This window comes from Sciurus carolinensis, chromosome 14, assembly GCF_902686445.1.
Source record: "Sciurus carolinensis chromosome 14, mSciCar1.2, whole genome shotgun sequence".
NCBI lineage: Eukaryota > Metazoa > Chordata > Mammalia > Rodentia > Sciuridae > Sciurus > Sciurus carolinensis.
This window is the reverse complement of record NC_062226.1, coordinates 13,393,750-13,405,188: the sequence shown is the minus strand read 5'-3', so window position 1 is coordinate 13,405,188 and position 11,439 is coordinate 13,393,750.

Here is an 11,439-nt window from a genome sequence, read left to right as displayed (position 1 = left end):
GCCACGCTGTTTTAGTCTCCATGACTTGTCCTCATGCAAACTGTTCAGAGTATGTTAATGTGCACAAGAAGGTGTTCCTTTAAAAACAGTTTAGTTTGAATCAAGTACAGAATTAATGAAAGTCACAAAGAACCCTGTACCCAGTTTTCCCTCTGTAGTTACTTCACCATAGTCACAAGACCAGGAAATGTACAGTGGCATAATATAGTTCTATGTCATTTTATCACATGTGTAAGTTGCCAAAGTAATCAAGATACAAAACTATTTCATCACCACAAAGATCTCCTTCATGAGAAGCATTTTCTTTTCTTTTCTTTTAATGTACTCAATATTTAGTTGTATAATAGCATCCTCCTCGTGGTGCTTAGGTCACGAAATGGTAGTCTTTCTCTGATTTTATAGCTCTGTAGCCTTGAGGCTGTCAGAAAGGAAATTGGAGCATGCAGAATCAACAGAGAGGCCTTAAGATGATCTTTGTTCGAGGATGTAGGCTGTATAGTGTGATAAAAAGCCTAATCAGAGCTTTCAAGTTGACTTCCAGTCAAATGGGGCAAAGAACTTTATATTCCTGGAGATGTTGCACAGCTCATGCAGTCACTTTGCTGGTAGCTTTCTGAAGATAAGAAGTACAATAATTTAATGATCCCTCTTCTCTTAATCACTCTTAAGAAAGTGCACAACTTCATTTTTTCCATTCTGCCACGAATAAACCCCAGAGGCATGAACTTCCTGTTTATGCTTGTGGTTCCTAGGAACAAGGAGCAAACATGGAAGAAACCAAGTAAACAGAGAAAGGCTTGATTATAATTGCATATTGCAAAAAGTATTTGGGTTTCATTTTTGCTGGAAAGAGAAATGATATTTCAAAATGAATTTAATGTCTGTACCCCTCCCTGCTACGTCAGCTCAAGTCTCAAGGCAATCCCAACAGCGTCACTTCTGGAGCTTCTCCCTTTGGGACAAAGACTTTAGTAAACACTTGTTGGTGCTGGATTCAGATTGCATCAGTTCTAGAACTAATTCCAGGCCCCAAACTAAGAACGAGCTTTGACTTGATCTTCAAATTACTTTCAGAGTAGATGAAAGTTTCCAATTTTAATTTAAATATGTTGACTTTCACTTGCCCACGAAACTGGAGTATTTTTGCTTTCTCACAATATTCTGTATATGTCTTTAAAGCACTTTTAAAATAAATATTAGCATCTCTCTCTCTTCCTTTAGATTTTTAATCCTAAATTTTCTCCCAGTAATGACTAAAAGTTAGAATTTTTAAAAAGAATTTATACTTTAAAAATGGAGACACATAAAATAATGAATAAATTGAAGGGAGAATTACTTATAATCTTATCACTTTTAACAAAAGTGTTGTTGTAATTTTGGTGAGTTTTTCTTGTAATTGTTATTTAAAGAATATTTATATGTAGTTGAAATCGGAATATATACATTACTTTTATATTTTATTTTGCTGTTGTTTGCCTAGCATATTTAGGGTACCAAATTAAGTTTTGATTGATGATGATAGTGATGAAATTAAGACAGAGATGGGGTTGTAAAGATGTACCACAAATCCGTAATTGAATAAACCAGAAGGAAATTTAATTAGTCTTTTTCCTGTGCTCACAAGAAATGCTTCAATAAGTGTAACAGGAAAGACCTCAATTATTTTTTTCTTTAAACCTGTAATTCATGCTGTTCTCAAAGCCTTTAATGAAGTCACCTAATCTGGTACTTTGTGGCAACAGCATACCAACAGTTTGTGCCATTCTGACCAAGATGGGACTAACAAATATGATGTTTCTCTATATGGATTAATTTACCATTATTGCACTATAGTACAGTTATTGTCTTATCTCTTCTTCAGGAAATTACTCCAGGATTTGAATCATCACAAGAGTTTCACAAGAGGATTTTATACATTTGGGGTGTGGCAGCAAGCTGATTACATCACTGTACCTGGTAAGATACTAGGAGTCCAGGTCCTCATGTCTTATGAAAATAAAAAGTATTACTATAACATTGGTGGTATTTAATAGAGCTATTTAAGGGAAGAATCTTATTAATGTTTTTTATTTATGAGTTCACTCAGCAAATATTTATTAAACATCAGCTATGTGCCAGGTATTGTACTAAGTGATTGAGATATATCAGTGAACAAAAAAGACAAAAATCCTTATATTCATGAATCTTACATTCTAGTATTTCTTTCCACATGTACCAGTTTGCCAGTGTTTCTATAACAAGTAGCACAGAGTAGGTACCTTAAACAACAGATTATCTTTTTTATGGTTCTGAAGGCTAGAAGTCCAAGACCAATGTGTTGGCATGGCAGTTTCTTCTAAGGGCTATAAGGAAATAATCTGTTTCAGGACTCTCTCTTTGACTCATGGATGATTGTCTTCTTCCTGTCCCTCATGACATCTTCCCTCTGTGACTAAGTCCAAATTTCCTCTTCTTATAAAGACACCAGTCATATTGAATTAGGGTTCATTCTAATGACCCATTTTAACTCAATTACTTCTTTAAAAATTCTGTCTCCTGATACAGTCACATGTTGAGGTATTGGGGCTAGAACTTCAGCATGTGACCTTGGGTAAATACAGTCCAAAATATCACATAAGTTGACAGTATATCTAAATCTTTTGTCTTGCTTGTTTTCTCTTTTGAGATATGCACAGCCATTTACGTTTACCTGCAAAATGTGTTTGGGTGACCTGTAATTTTGAATGATTTCTGTTTTAGACATGGCTTATTTTTAAACAATACTAAAAAGAAAGGTCTTGGTTAAGAAGGATTACTCTTCTTGGAATGTTGCTCCATCTAGTGTCCACCATATTATTTACTACTTTTGTTATTTACAAAAACAAATTAAGGGGAACCATGTTGGAGAAGGGGTTCTCTATTCAACAATTAGGTTATTATTCACAAAGCAGAAGGATTCATTGTAAAAAATATTGTTTAAAATACTGTATGTGGAAAGAGGGGCCTATATAGTGGCATTATTTTTAACAAGTTGAGTAATATCGTTATCATTTATCATTATCACAAGTTGCCATTTATTTTTATCAAATGAGGAGACTGAGACCGGGGTTTGTCACTTGCCCAAGATCTCACAGTTTATAAAGTGGTAGAGATACTGTGTCTCAAATCTGCCTAATTCCTGACTTTGATCTCTTAATCATTCTGAATGTATAATAAAAAGCAAAAAAGACAAACTTGTCAGAATCTATTCGTGAGATATGAACACATCTAAGCATGCATCTAAATGGGTATTTAGGTTTGCTTTCAGTCTTAACATACACTTTATCTTACACTGCAATGCTTGTTCAGTATTTGTATCTCTGTTGGTTTACTGTATCAAAATGTGTCCATCTTAGATATTTAATTTGTAAAGGAGAGGACATAATCCACAGGGAGATCAGCATTTTATAGTTTGTTTCACTGTACATCTCAAATTAAATTGAAAAAAGTAAATAAATGTTCAAGTTTAAGTTTTTCTCTACAATTTCTTATTTGTGGTTGGGGGTGGGGGTGCAGTTACTGGAGATTGATCCTAGTGGTGGTGTGCCACTAAGCTATGTCCTCAGATATATTTTAAATTTTATTTTGTGGCAGGGTCTCACTAAGTTGCAATCCTCCTGTCTCAACCTCTTGAGTATCTCTTTCAGTTATAAAGAGTAGTTTCTGTTTTTTTCTTGTACAAGTTGAATGGGGCAGCTTAACTGCCTAAAGTTATCAGGAAAGTTTTCTAAGGAAAGCAGAGTTAGTGGATAAATTCAAATTAGGATAGGATGCTTTAGAAAAACAACAAAGCCTTGTAAATGCATAGGGGCTTGCTAGAGCTAATATTTTGAGGGAAACATAAATAGTTACACATGCCAGGAGTGGTGGTGAGAGGTAATAGACTAAAAGGCATATGTCAAACTTAAAAGGTAATTGTGAAACTGCTGAAAGATCTTAACATGGAATGAACATATTGGACTTATCAAAACCTCATAAAACAGGCAATCTGAATAGGTCTATGGCTAGTAAAGAAATTGAATCAATAATAAATCTAAAACAAAAAGCACGGGACCCAAATGGGTTCGTTGGCAAATTCTACCAAATATTTAAGAAAGAAATTGTAACAATCAATGCTCTATGATCTCGTCTATAAGATAGAAGCAGAAGGAATACTTCCTAACTCGTTCTATGAGGCCAGCATTATTCCAAAAGCAAATTAAACAAAGACATTACAAGAAAAGAAAACTACATACCAGTATCTTTCATGAATATAGATGCAAAAATCCTCAACGAAATGTTTGCATAATTGAATCTAACATTATATAAAAACAGTCATGACCATGTGTAATTTAGTACACATTTGCAAGACTGATAGTGAAATTTGAAAATTAATGTGTGATGGGCATGTAGCTCAGTGGTAGAATGCTTGCCTATCATGCACAAAGACTTGGGTTCAATACTAGCACTGCAAAATAAATAAGAAAGAAGGAAAAGAAAAAGAAAATCAACTAATGTAATCCATCACTTAAACATACTAAAGAAAAAAAGTCACATGATCATATCAATAGACACAGAAAAAGCATTTGGCAATATCCGACACTGATTCATGATAAAAGCTCTCAGCAAACTAGGGAGATAGAGGGACCTATTTATCTCAATTAAGAATATACATATAGCCCAGACATGGTGGTACAGACTGTAATCCCAGTGGCTCAGGAGGCTGAGGCAGGAGAATCACAAGTTCGAAGCCAGCCTCAGCAACTTAGTGAGGCCTGAGCAATTCAGCAAGACCCTGTCTCTAAGTAAAGTATATAAAAGGGCTGGGAATGTGGCTCAGTGGTTAAGCATCCCCGGGTTCAATCCCTGGTATCATAAAAAATAAAAAAGAATGTGCATATAAATCTTACAGCTACCATCATACTTAATGGTGAGAAATTGAAGCTTTCCTATGAAGATCAGGAGCAAGGCAAAAATATTACTTCTCACCATCTCTTTTCAACATCATGTTAGATGTCTTAGCTAATGTAATAAGAAAAAGAAGTGAAAGGTATTCACAATGAGAAGAAAAGTAAAACTCTTTGTAGATGACATAATTTTGTACATAGAAAATCTGAAAAAAATCAACAAAAAGTCTTCTGAGACTAATGAGCAATAGCAGAGTGTCAGAAATAGGTTAATATATAAAAGTGAATTGTTTTCCTACATGCCAGCAATAAACAAGTGGAAATTGAAGTTAAAAACAAAATGTAATTTACATTAGCACTGCAAACACTAAATATTTAAGCATAATGCTAACAAAAATATGTAAGATCTTTATAAGGAATTATAAAACTCTCATGAAACAAACTAAAAACTAAATAAATGAAGAGATATTTCATGTTCAAGACTAGGAAGGCTTAACATTGTCAAGATGTCAGTTCTTGCTAACTAGATCGTAATCAAAATCCCAGAAAATAATTTTCTGGATACCAAACCAACTTATTAGGTTTATATGAAGAGGCAAAAGACCCAGTAAAAGAAATAATATTGAAGGAGAAGAACAGAGTTTGAAGGCTGACAACTATTCAACTTCAAGACTTACCATAAAGCTACAATATGGTATTTGCAGGAGAAAATATAGATCAGTGTAACAGAATGCAGAACCCAGATATAGACCTACACATAGTGAACTGATCTTTGATAAAATAAACAAAGGCAATATGATGAAGAAAAGACAGGTTTTTCAACAAATTGTGCTGAACAACTGGGTATTCACATGCAAAAAAGAGAATCTAGATACATTTTACATCCATTTTAAAAATTAACTCAAAATGGATCATAGGCCTATATGTAAAATGCTAAATGATAAAACTAGATGATAACATAGGAGAACTTGGGTTTGGGTTGAATTTTGTAGTTCTAACACCAAAGGTATAATTCTTGAAAAAAATTGATAAGCTGTACTCCATTAAATTAAGAACTCACTGTAAAAGACACTGTCAAAGGAAGGGAAAGACAGGTCACAGGCTGAAACAAATATTTGTGAACAACATCTGATACGGGACAATTATCCAAAATATCCAAAGAACTCTAAAAACTCATGGATAAGAAAACAAACAACATGATTTAAAAATGGCTAAAAACATCTGAACAGATACCTCACTAAAAAAGACATAGAGTTGACCAATAAGCATCTGCAGATTTTCAACATTACATATCATTAGGTATTTACAAATTAAAACAACAGTGAGATGTCTCTGTACACCTATTAGAAGGCCAAAAATCCAAAACACTGACAACACCAAATGCTAATGAGAAGTGTGGGATAACAGGGACCCTCTCATTCATTGCTGGTAGGGATGCAAATGGTAGTCACTGCAAAAGCCAGTTTGACAGTTTTTTTTACAAAACTAAACTTACTTTCACTATATGATTCAGTAATCATGCTCCTTAATATTTACTCAAATGAGCTGAAAAGTTATGTCTGCACAAAACCTATAGGTGGACATTTGTAGCAGCTTTATTCATAGTTGCTAGAACTTGGATGTAACCAATTATCTTTCAAATAGAAAGGTGCATAGAAAAACTTTGATACAACCAGTGGGATATTTTTCAGTGATAGAAAAAAATGAACTATCAAGCTATGAAAAGACACAGAAAAACCTTGAATGCATATTATAAGCTAGTATGAAAAGGCTACATTCTTAATCTATATAACATTCTGGAAAAGACAAAACTATGGGGATAGTAAAAAGATCAATGCTTGTGAGGAGTTGTAGGAAGAATGAGGAATGAAAAAAAAAAAGAGCACAGAGCATTTTGGAGGTACTGAAAATACTCTGTATGATACTATAATGGTGGGTATGTGACATTTATTATATGTTTATCAAAACCAGAGAATGTGCATCATCAAACGTGAACTCTAAAGTGCAGACTTTGGTGATAATAATGTGTCAGTGTAGTTTCATTGAGTGTAACAAGTATAAGGGATGTTAATAATGGGGAGGCTGTTGGTGGAAGAATGGAATAAATGGGAATTCCCAGTACTTTTCACTCAATTTTGCTGAGAACTTAAAACTGTTCTACACAGTAAAATCGGTTTTTAAAAAACCATGATATCAGTAAGACACCCCAAATTTCAGTCTGTTTAATTCCTAAATGAATTCATATCAGACATCCTTTTTACGTAATTTTAAATTGATTTTGGTTGCCAATGGATTTTTTAGTTTATTTATTTATATGTGGTGCTGAGTATTGAACCAGGGACCTCACACATGCCAGGCAAGTGCTGTACCACTGAGCCACAACTCCAGCACCCAAAGAGTTTTTTTTTTTTTTTTTTTTTTTTTTTTTTTTTTTTTTGCGTTGCTGAGGATCAAACCCAGGGCCTTGTGCTTGCAAAGCAAGCACTCTACCGACTGAGCTATCTCCCCAGCCCTAAATTGATTTTGGAAAAACAGATTTAGAATTTAACACTGATGCTCCTGCCAGACAGAAAGCTTCTTGTAAACTTATATACCATAAGGGGAAAAAAATAAAGGAGGGAATTAAATAAACAAAAGATACAGAATAAATAGTTTCACATTTAATATGATATTGTCTCATGTAATTTATGAATTAATATATGAAGAAAAGATTGTTTAAACAAATCAATCCTGCTGTATCATCTGTGACTAACTAAGCATAAAATATCCTGCTATCCTTAAAATATTTTTTCTTGGGTTTTCAGACATAATGGCTTTGGAGCTAGTGGGTTTTCTTACAATATCATTGGGATTTTTAAGAGTGCTGATTGTTTATAAACTGTATCTTTATTTTTAAAAAACTTGCTTTGAGAAATCAACAGTGGTCATTTTAATAGTCTATTAAGTAATGCAAGCAGAGTAATGTAGAATTTGATTGTTATAGCTCTGTTACTTATCTTTTATAGTATTGAATTCCCAGAGGACTTTGACAAGTTCCTTTACAAGTTACATTCATGTTTTGCTTTTTTCATATTGACTCATTTCTTTTTATAGAAGAGGTAAATGAGTGACACATTAGCTAATATAAAATAATAGCTACTATAGCTTAAATGTGTACTTTATGCCACAAATCATACTAATTACTTATATAATTTCCTAAAAAGCTCTGCATGGTAACTTTCATCTCCATCCTAAATGGAGGAAACTGAGCTTCAAAGAGGCCAAATAATTAGTGTAAGTCACACAGGTGGCAGGGGTGGGGTAATTTAGAGTAGTAGTTAATAGCATAAGCTTTGTAGCCCTATTTTATATAAATTTTAGGTTAGGACAGATTAGTGAAATATGGGGCCTTGACAAATGGAATCGATATATATGGGACAAATTAGAGAAATTAGGGCTTAAAGAACCCCAAACACCTAGATTCATCTGAGACAGAGTTTTCAATTATGATACTATTAATATTTTGTCCTGGATTTTTTAAAATGGGGAGCGTCTCTGTGCATTGTAAGATGTTCAGCAGCATCCTTGACCCCACCTGCCAGAAGATGGTAGCATCCCATTCCTGAATCATGACAATCAAAATTGTCTCTAGATATGGTCTAATGTCTCACCAGGTGAAGTGAGGGGTGAAATTGCCTCTGGTTTGAGAAATGCTGGTCCAAAATATGTGCTATTGTATAATCCTTGCTTGAGGAAATTATGGCTCATTGAGAGAAAATTAAGAAGTCATGTCATGCCTGTGCTAGTCATCTTACTGTTGTTGTAACAAAATGTCTGAGATGATCAACTTAAAGGAGGAAAGGTTTATTTTCACTGTTGAAAAGGTTTCAGTCCATGGTTTCTTGGCCATGTTGCTTTGGGCTTGTGGCAAGGTGGTACATTATGGAGGGAGCACCTGGTAGAGGAAACTTCCCCTGATGGCAGGCAGAAACAGAGAGAGAGAGAGAGAGAGAGAGAGAGAGAGAGAGAGAGAGAGAGAGAGGCAATATCTCCTTCAAGGGCACAACTCCCCACCTCCCGACCTAATTTCCTTCCACAAGGTACTATCTCCTAAAGATTCCAGTGCCTCCCAGTAGAACCACAGGTTGGCAACCAAACCTTTAGCATCTGGGTCTTTGGGGAACATTTAAGATCCAAATCATAACATGCCCCTTTTCTCATTATTGCTTTTTAGTAACTAGGATGCACATTTAACATGTTTGGGAAGGCAAAATGTAGGACCAAGGTAGGAAAGGTTAAATGTTATATCCACAAAATTTTTAGAATTTGCTAATTTATGTTATAAAACTATGGGGAATGGGTTTGAGAATGCCTGACTATGAAAAATGGCAGTATAATTTTAGTACAAGCTGAATTTATTGACAAGATTGCACGTGCCAGAGGTTTGGCAGTCCATGAACTTTCTTGGGCAACCAGTTGTAGTTCTAAAAGTGTACTGAGCTGGCTAATGTCTAAAAGACCAGAAAGAATTTGGCCTAATGTAATGGAAAGAATAAAAAATATTAGGGAATAGGAGTACGAGAGTAGATCTATCATGCAATTTGCCCATACACCCCTCATATGTGCTCTGATATTGTTCAGAAGACTGTTTACTTTTGGCAAAAGGATTGGATTAAGGAAGGAAGTATCCAAATCTTTACTTTAGACAGTGCTTTTTTTTTTTTTTTTTTTTTTGAACTGGCTACCCTTTCTAGACTGAGAAGTCAATGAGAAAGATTATAGTTGAACACTTGAGTCTTAATCTCAGTGGGGTGGCAAAGCCCTCCTATAACTGAAATGGGCATGGTTATCAAATAGACAAAAGGATAAATATGATAATCAGATCTTAGGAAGTTCTATCATTAAAAATTTATTTTCCCCTAACTTTATTAAGGTATAACTGACAAAAATTGTATACATTTATCATATACAATGTAATATTATGATTTATGTAGACATTGTACAATGATTGAATAAAGCTAATTAACATATCACACCCATAGTTTTTATAAAATTTATTTCTAGTTGTAAGAGTAATATATGAATGTTTCTCATGGTTAAAAATTCAAACAGAAAAAAGCTCCCTCCCTTGACTCCTTTCTTCTAATCCCTCTTGGTTTCACAAAATGCTCACCAGAAATTCCCCACAGCTGAAGAGGCTCTTGGTAATAAGACTTTCAAGTTGCCTCTCTCTGTAGATGCCAGTTCTCTTCTGTCTCCAGGCAGCCCAGTACTTGCTCAGTAGGCAGTAAACAAAGCAACTATGAGTCAGTGATGAGGGTTGTAACACTAGCTTCACAAATGCACTTCAAATCTGGTCTGCTTATTATGGCCATTGTTGAGGATTCAGTTCTCACAGCAGAAGTCAATTCTGAGTCCTCCTTAGCATTATAGAGGGTCTGTCCATCTCTCTTTTGGCAGATGTATTACATTAGAGCCTTTCTATTGTAGGGACTGGAGACTCCCATTTTTAGACTTTACAGAGGACATCCTTTCTGAGAGATGAGAATTCTTCTTTTATCTGCCATTTTCTGTTTCCTCTATCTTATCAGCATAGTTTTTGGTTAAGTAACTATACAGTATTTACATTATCCTATGCAAATGTTTTCATAGCTGACAATTATAATCATACTTCTTTTTAATTTTGTTTTTTTTTTCTAAGTCAAAAATTGCTTATGTCAATCCTTAGCAGGAAGAATGAAACAGGGGGTATTGCAATACTAGAACTTCAACTATACTACAAAACAATAGTAACAAAAACAGCATGGTATTGGCACCAAAATAGACAGGTAGATCAATGGTACAGAATAGAGGACACGGACACAAACCCAAATAAATACAATTTTCTAATACTAGACAAAGGTGCCAAAAGTATGCAATGGAGAAAAGATAGCCTCTTCAACAAATGGTGCTGGGAAAACTGGAAATCCATATGCAACAGAATGAAACTAAACCCCTATCTCTCACCCTGTACAAAAATCAACTCACAATGGATCAAGGACCTTGAAATCAAACCAGAGACCCTGCATCGTATAGAAGAAAAAGTAGGTCCAAATCTTCAACTTGTTGGCTTAGGATCAGACTTCCTTAACAGGACTCCCATAACACAAGAAATAAAAGCAAGAATCAATATCTGGGATAGATTCAAACTAAATAGCTTTCTCTCAGCAAAGGAAACTATCAGCAATGCGAAGAGAGAACCTACAGAGTGGGAGAATATCTTTGCCACTCATAGTTCAGGTAGAGCACTAATTTCCAGAATATATAAAGAACTCAAAAAACTCTACACCAAGAATACAAATAACCCAATCGACAAATGGGCTAAGGATATGAACAGACACTTCACAGAAGAAGATCTACAAGCAATCAACAAACATATGGAAAAATGTTCACCATCTTTAGTAATAAGAGAAATGCAAATCAAAACTACACTAAGGTTCCATCTCACCCCAATTAGAATGGTGATTATCAAGAAAACAAGCAACAATAGGTGTTGGAGAGGATGTGGGGAAAAAGG